This window comes from Schistocerca serialis, chromosome 7 (genome assembly GCF_023864345.2).
Source record: "Schistocerca serialis cubense isolate TAMUIC-IGC-003099 chromosome 7, iqSchSeri2.2, whole genome shotgun sequence".
Classification (NCBI taxonomy): Eukaryota; Metazoa; Arthropoda; class Insecta; order Orthoptera; family Acrididae; genus Schistocerca; species Schistocerca serialis.
Window position 1 is genome coordinate 356,619,368 of NC_064644.1, and position 8,463 is coordinate 356,627,830.

Sequence of the window (8,463 nt, forward strand, 5' to 3'; positions counted from 1 at the left end):
AACTAGTTTCAGCAATTTTTTATCGTTTCTAAATCCTGAACAACTTGCCTTCGTCGCAAAATTTGTCCGAAACTCAACACTTCCGGAACAACTGATGCTGTCATACTTTTCATTCACATAACGTCCTATAATCATTTCACAGTATGAGCTATTCGCTATGCCACCATCCTCAGCGACGTCTGTGGTTGTGATACGGTCTATCTTAATTATCCGTTTTTTTTATTTTTTTACACAGTTCCATTTCTTGATGAGATGGGATGTGTAGGACAAATCTTCCAGAAACGAAATAGCATACGAACCATGAGCAGCATTCTGGAAATGTTTGTGGTTGGCCAAAGACGTTCACTAACACCTTGAAAAAGAAAGAATATACGGAACACTCAGCACTTTTGAGCATACGAAGATCAACAGATTGATGCATATAAGGAAAGAGGAGCATAAAAAGAATAGATGGAGGGAACGGAAATGAATTAGCTACTGACTAATACGCTTTACAATCAAAAAACCTTGGGAATGACGTTTAAAAGACCCTGAGACTGTCAGTCACAGGCGGTCACTATAATAAACTATGCAGATCGGCACTGGAGGTTTGCCATACTTGATAATAATTTCACTCGGAAACAAAAAAAGCGTTGTTTCGGAACGGAAGTGGAAATGCGCAATATTTCTCGCTATAAAACGGCAACGGTAGTGTATGACAACAATCCGACAATATCCAAGTGCTACGCTACTCACCAAGCGGCTGTACGTCGTAACGGAATATTAGTTAGTTTGCAGTGAAACGAATGCTCAGTCGCCCCTCCCCCTGCCCCCTGCCAGCCGCGGTGGCCGTGCGTTTCTGGCGCTGCAGTCCGGAACCGCGGGACTGCTACGGTCGCAGGTTCGAATCTTGCCTCGGGCATGGATGTGTGTGATGCCCTTAGGTTAGTTAGGTTTAAGTAGTTCTACGTTCTAGGGGACTGATGACCTACGATGTAAAGTCCCATAGTGCTCAGAGCCATTTGAACCATTTGAACCTGCCCCCTCCCCCATTCTCGATCCCCTACGGAAACGGTAAGAAAAGCCACGGGACAAAGCCATCTTGATGATACGACGTAACAGTGAACGATACTTACATTATAATTATTAATAAATCGTGATTTACATATATTTAGCGAGATGTTAAAACGGTCGAATGAGTGGGGAGATCAGTTACAGGTAAAAAAAGTGATGATATTATATTACGAAGACAACACCAGGCGATCATTGTACAAAACATTTGGAAGGTGTCACAACAATTTATTAAAGTTTCTATATGCAAAAACTACGCAGAAGAATGTACAGAATACCCTCTGAAGTTGTTCGACACAGGACTTAAGTTCTCCATGACAGTGTGAACCTCCAACTTTGCAATCGAAAGCTTCCGCATACACGTTTCGGAAGTATTACCTCATGCACCATACAATCCATAGGACAGACGTGGTAGCGACAACCTAAGCTTATTCGTCATTTCTCTTTTCTGGAAGAGATTTTTCTCTGTCGTACATGAGCAATGAATGAGGAAGATTTTTGGGTGGAGTAGTAAATCTTCCCAAGCGTAGTATTTAGGCCATTAAAATGCCGGTGACTGCCTCCTAGTACTGCAAAAAGTGACTAAAGTAAATAAATGTAACAATAAATAGAAAATTACGTTCATTACACGAGATGATTATTATAATTCGCCATGAGCTGTCCTCGAAATGTTTTATTTCCCAAAACTGGTTTTCGTATTTATAACTCTCTATCAGTGGCATCTGATGGAGAGGAAAAACAAGTATGTGTACCGATTTCCACAAAATGATAACTGTATTATATAGCAGTAATATGAATCTACTTTACACTATTCACTTTTATAATAATGACATGGTTGTAATTTAATAAGATAGGATCTGAAATATGTCTTATAATTAATGAGGAGGTATTGAATAGAATTGAGGAGAAGAGGAGTTTGTGGTACAACTTGACTAGAAGAAGGGATCGGTTGGTAGGACATGTTCTGAGGCATCAAGGGATCACCAATTTAGTATTGGAGGGCAGAGTGGAGGGTAAAAATCCTAGAAGGAGACCAAGAGATGAATACACTAAGGAGCTTCAGAAGGATGTAGTCTGCAGTACGTACTGGGAGATGAAGGAGCTTGCACAGGATAGAGTAGCATGGAGAGCTGCATCAAACCAGTCTCAGGACTGAAGACCACAACAACAACAACAACATATACAGTTTGTAATGTATGTTACTGCTGCGAAATTTTAAGGAGTGACAATTCTTGGTAATGTTTGACGTAAATGCCATATAGAGTAGACTGGAACTTACAGGTCAAGAGTCCACATTACTTGTCTTTGTTATTTATAACAACATATTTATATAGGTCTGTGACATGCATTCATATAATTATGTAAATTAAAATTTTTGACAGTTGGCATGTGGAGGCAGAATACACAAAAGATGTAAGATTGGAAAATAATTCAACATATAACGTCAAATTATACAATTTTACTCTCAGGACATAGAGTCCAAAATAAACTTATTCACTTAAAACACTGATGAAATTTTTTATCTACAGCGTACTACGTAACTCTTTGTCAATTATGGTGCGTGGCTGTTTTGTGATATGGGTGTATATTTCAAGTTCTTCTAGAACATGTAATAATCTACCCTTTTCTCCCTTGTGGAGAATGGTGATGGTTTTGTTAATGTCATATGCAGAATGCCTGTATTTTCTTACATGAGCACTGAATGTTAAGGGACAGGTTTCACTAACATTAGTATGTCCTCTAAATTCAGTAAGTTTCTCCCTCTTTCGACAACATAAAAAGTATGATGGCAGGTTAGTTGATTCCTTTCGTTCCACCCAAAATTTTTACATACGCTACCTGATCAGTAGTATTTTGACATCTATTAGTAGACATTAATGTGAAGTGTGTCTAAACTTCGATTTTATGAGAGCTCCAAGTCTGCTGTGGACAATTTCAACGTGTGTCTGAATGTCTTTGGATGAACCGTTCTTCCTCAAGAGCGAGCCGAAGCCAGAAGAAGCAGAGTATTGAGCGAAGTGGACATTCTATTTAATCCAAAAACAATTCCATTGCGGTCAGGTCAGGAGCCCATATCAGGAATATTGTTGACAAACCGTTGCCGTAGAGCGGCTGCTTGATGGCATGGTGTACTGTTATGCTAGTACCAACAGTCATCGTCTCAGAACTGTCCTTCTACTGTGCACAGTACACAATGCTATAGAACGTGTTTATAACCTTCCGAAATTCTTCGCTTGAACACTGTAAGAAGGCTATACCCTAAGAAAAAAAAAGCCGTAAGACGACTTCCTTCGTACTTCACTATTGGCACTGTACATTCTGGCTGGTGACATTCTCTAATCATTCGCCAAACCGACGCCCTTCCATCGGACAGAAACAGGGTATAGCGCGATTCGTGACTCCAAACCACTCGTCTCTGGTCATCCAACGACCTGTGGCTATTTACATCACCTGAATCGTCGCTTAGCGTTGAATGAAGTACAAGGTGTTGCTCGTCCTTTGTCCCTCATTCCTTCTAATTCTTTAAGTACAGTCATAGTGCTGGCTGCATTGCTGGTACCAATTTTCAATTCATGAGTGATTTCTTCCGATGATTCCACCTTCTGTGAGGCTCGACTTGCCCTGAGTAAATCTTGCTTACTCTTGCTTTAGCTGTAATTGTTACTTGGTTTTCACATTTAACAGTAACTTCGCTAACAGTCGACTGGGGAAGCTTTGGCAGTGTGTAGATGTCCATGTGAATCCATCCCTCAGATGACATCTAATGACCAATCCTCATTCGAGGTCAGTAAACTCTCCTGACAGCCCCTTTCTGCTGTTACTGCTTCTTCACTAACAACTTCTCCGCCATCATTTATTCTGGCGAGTCAGCCTCCCGCTTCATCTAGTGGTCGTTCCGCATTACTTAGGGCTCTACGAATACTTTTGGTCAGATAATGTGTACTCTCTGTTGTTTAGAGGAATGTCAGTACGACATGGAGTCACAATTGAAAAAAAAAAAACTTTCCATAATATTTCTTTGCGTAACGGCATTTTAACACTAAGAAAATAAACAACTCGAAAGAGGCGTTGCAACAGCCATTATAAAACCCTCAGTAATTACAACAACGCAAAATGACACACCATTTATCAAAAAATTTTAAGTTTGTGCAAATGACTTTCAGGAAAGATAAACAGTAAGAGAATCATTGCTAACAAGCTTCCAAGTTTCCAAACAGTAACTCACAAAAGAGCTGAAAACAAATGGTGTGTTAACACAAGGCTACTAATAAATCACTCGATCCTTTCAAATCCAAAACAAACACAAAGTAACATTAAAACCAGATAGCAACAAATCGTTACGCCAGAAGGTCCTACAAGACCCTTACAACACTGACAAAAGAACTCTAGTCTGCGCAACTCGTCATTGTAATTACTGTAGCAATCTAAAGGAAAACATACAGTTGGAACACTTGGGCCGTTAACTGAAAGCACACAATCCCGGCTTGAAGTATAACAAGTAATGTTGATGCACATACATATCTACGACAAATTTAACAGTTACTGAAGAAAGATAAGCAATGTTATGCCCGAAAACCTAAACAAAATTAAGGAAGCAGAAATAAGTATCGTGCTGCCTCCGATGACATAAACCTGCGACAATGATGACAGAGGGAAGCAATGATTCTTCAGCTGTCGTATGATCACGGTTTCGTTTGTACGCTAATTCTTCGCTGCAAATAAACATTGGCACCATGGCATCTTCAACCAAGGCAACCAAACAGGAAGGTGTTTACTCTGAAGACCAAATTCGCGACCAAACAAGCCGAGGGAAGCAACATTTCTTCAGCTGCCATACGATCGCCGTCTCCACAGCCATCGATAATACGACTTGTCGGCCCTCTGTCTACCGAGAGTGATCTCGTGACCCGAAGGTCAGACTATCACTGACTCCAGGAAAGAAAGACGATACTTTTATGCGAGCCCGCCGAGCGACTCTGCACCTACAAGGGAGACGCTGGCCAACCAGTCGCTTGGGAACGCCGACCAACGAAGTTTCGTGAGCGGCAGGAATCGATTCTAACACACGTACGGCTCAAGAACTTCTGACGATATTGTAAGTTACTCGCGTCTTCACTCCATCCAACATTCTCGATAAATTTTTCTTCGTTTGTTTATTTAGCAGTTTTTAATTCGTTTGACATACTTCGGAAGTGGTAAAATAACCAAAAATTTCTGGGAGAATTGCTTTATCATAATGTGGCATCCGGACGAGATACCACAGATAATGTGCAGGACTTGGTGGTGACAGCCCGGCAGGATGTGTCAGTCCAGACAGGATGTGTGATAGAGGCGATAGTACTGTTAGCGGACACTTTAGCAGTTGCAAGAATTCCTAACCAAAAGTTTCTGGGAGAATTGCTTTATCATAATGTGGCATCAGGACGAAATAACACAGGTAATGTGCAGGACTTGGCGGTGAGAGCCCGGCGGGATGTGTCAGTTGAAAAAAAATGGCTCTGAGCACTATGGGACTCAACTGCTGTGGTCATAAGTCACCTAGCACTTAGAACTACTTAAATCTAACTAACCTAAGGACATCACACACATCCATGCCCGAGGCAGGATTCGAACCTGCGACCGTAGCGGTCGTGCGGTTCCAGACTGTAGCGCCTTTAACCGCTCGGCCACTCCGGCCGGCTGTGTCAGTTCAGACAGGATGTGTAATAGAGGCGAGAGTACTGTTAGTGAACACTTTAGCAGTTGCAAGAATTCCAGTCTACGGTAAACAGACAGCTAAGGTACTACTCTGTGGAGATGGAAAATGTTACACCATGAATACTTTGACCAAACATTACAAAAATAGTACTCTTTTTTCAGAACTCCAAAAATATGGAAATGGCATGGGGAGTGCTCAGGACTGTATGGAGGATGTGTAAGGGCTTCCCAGCGAAACTTCAGCAGAGTACTCGAAACAAACTTGGCAACGTGAGGGACTTACACGTCCTCCGGTTTTGTAAAATTCAGGAATGTTTCGTCACTACTTTCCCATCATTTTACTTCGTATTCGAAAATGTGTTGTTGCTGAAACACGATTTACTTCATGCATGAAACTATACAGCCAAAGATGGCCAAAGTACCGGAAAATATTTTATACACTGACGGAGAAAAAAATCTCAAGAAATAATTAATATAGAGTAATGAAATTTCCTGAGTACATTTGCCTAAGTAAGATATTTAATTGATTAACGCTGCACAACCACAGGTTACTGTGCGCCTGAGAGAACCCACTGCAAATTTGAAATGCTGGTACATTAATAACCGGTGGAACAGCCAGAATGTTGAATGCAAGCATGCAAATGCGTATGCATTGTTTTGTACATGTGCCGGATGTAATTTGTGGGATAGAGTTCCATGCCTGTTGCACTTGGTCAGTCAATACTGGGACGATTAATACAGGTTGTGGATAACGCTGGATGGTGACCCCTGCTCCACTGGAGGCAAGTATGGTGATCGATCAGGCCAAAGCAACATGTAGGTACTCCGTAGAGCATGTTGGATTACAACAGCGCTGTGTGCGGGAGGATTACGCTGTTGGAAAACATTTCCTAGAAAGCTCTTCGTGCATAGCTGCACAACAGGCCGAATGACCAATTTTACGTACAAATTTGCAGTCAGATTGATTGGGGTAACGACGAGAGTGCTCCTTCTGACATACAGATTCGCACTGAATGCCATAACTATAGGTGTAGGTCCAGTGTTTCTAGCACGTATAGAGGTTGGCAGCAGGCCCTCGACTGGCCTCTTTCCATCCACAACATGGTCATCAGTTGCACCGAAGGGAAACCAGCTCTAATTAGAAAACAAAACAATTCTCTACCCTCCCCTCCAACAAGCCCCCGCGCGACACCACTGGCGCCACTAGTAATCATAGTTTGGGGTCAGTGGAATGCGCTCTAAAGGGCGTCTTCCTCGTAGCCGTCCTTGAAGAAACCGGTTGGTTGTGATGCAAAGTGATGCTCACATTCCTGCTGGAGATGCAGTACGATGCGCACCGATATACGCAGAACACGATTGTATCACCTTTCGCTAGTGCCAGGTGCCATCTTGAGCGTGGGTTTTTTGCGACCGTACACTCTTGCGACCATCGCAGCCAGGAATCGTGTACAGAGGCTACATTCTGCCAAGTCTTGCACAATATCGCAGAAGGAACATGCAGCTTCTCGTAGCCCTGTTAGACGACCTCGGTCAAGGTCGTGGGTGCTGATAATGACATCTTTGTTCCCTTAAAGGCGTCTTGACTAACAAGAACTTAGCACTCCAGTATCAGCGGTAACCAACGCTCCAGACCGTTACAGGGTGTGCTTAAAGCAAATCTCATATGCATGCTGTTAGTGGCGCTTCTACAGTAGTTGGTATAAGAATAGATTTCAGATGTAGAAACGCGCCTACCGATTCTCGTTTACATCGCGTAACTCCTTAGTGTTGCGACTTTTTTTTTTCGTCCGTGTATTTTCTGTGTGAACTCACAAACTTCGTGTTGGCTATTGTTCAGATTGTCTGTATTGTAACTCTGCCGTTCTTTTACATATATTCCATGAGGGGTTTTGTTTTTGACGGTATCGACTCATTCACAAGAGGCTGTAACATTCATACAGTTAATAATACTTACCTGCATAGTACCTCCTTAAGCATTGTACAGAAAGTTGCACAGTCTTCAACAAGTTTCATTTTCACTAGGTTTCCGTGAGACCGAAAAAACTGAGAGATGAACGCACAGGATTCGAGCCGAAGTTGAAAGATTTCCTTGTGACACACACTCCCTAATCTGTACAGGCGTTCGACGTAACATTTCAGAACATTTTTCTGTAATATGCTATTTAGTCGTGCACTCTTTCACATTATTTAGCGTTTTATTTTTTCGGTAATTATTTTATATGTGAACTGTCTAATCAGTATTCTCTGAACTAAGGACTGACTTGTTCCACAGGAACATCGAGAAGTTCATAAATCAATCAATAAATAAAATGTATATATCATTGAGCGTTACAAAGAAATGAAAAGAGTTGTATGATAAATCTGGCTGGAAGATCCTAGAGGGTTGTTCAGCAGCTTAGTGGAACGGACAAGTTTTTTTGCTCATATCGAAGCTCTTCGCAATTTGTTGGTATTGTGAAGCCAATGCTACTTTCTGACGCAAATAACTGCAGTAAACTCGTGTTGAGTGCAGCGCGTGTTGTTGATGGAGAGGTTGAAGTCACGAGTCGGTGAATAGCCTACTCGTAGTATCAGGAGAGCCGCCAAGCCTAACAGCACAATACTACGGACGGAGCTCTATAAAAGGTGTCGCATATTGTCACTCAACGAGACAATGCAATTGCGAATTTAACACAATCCATTAAATATAAGCTTTATCACTTGTCAGGTGAAAAC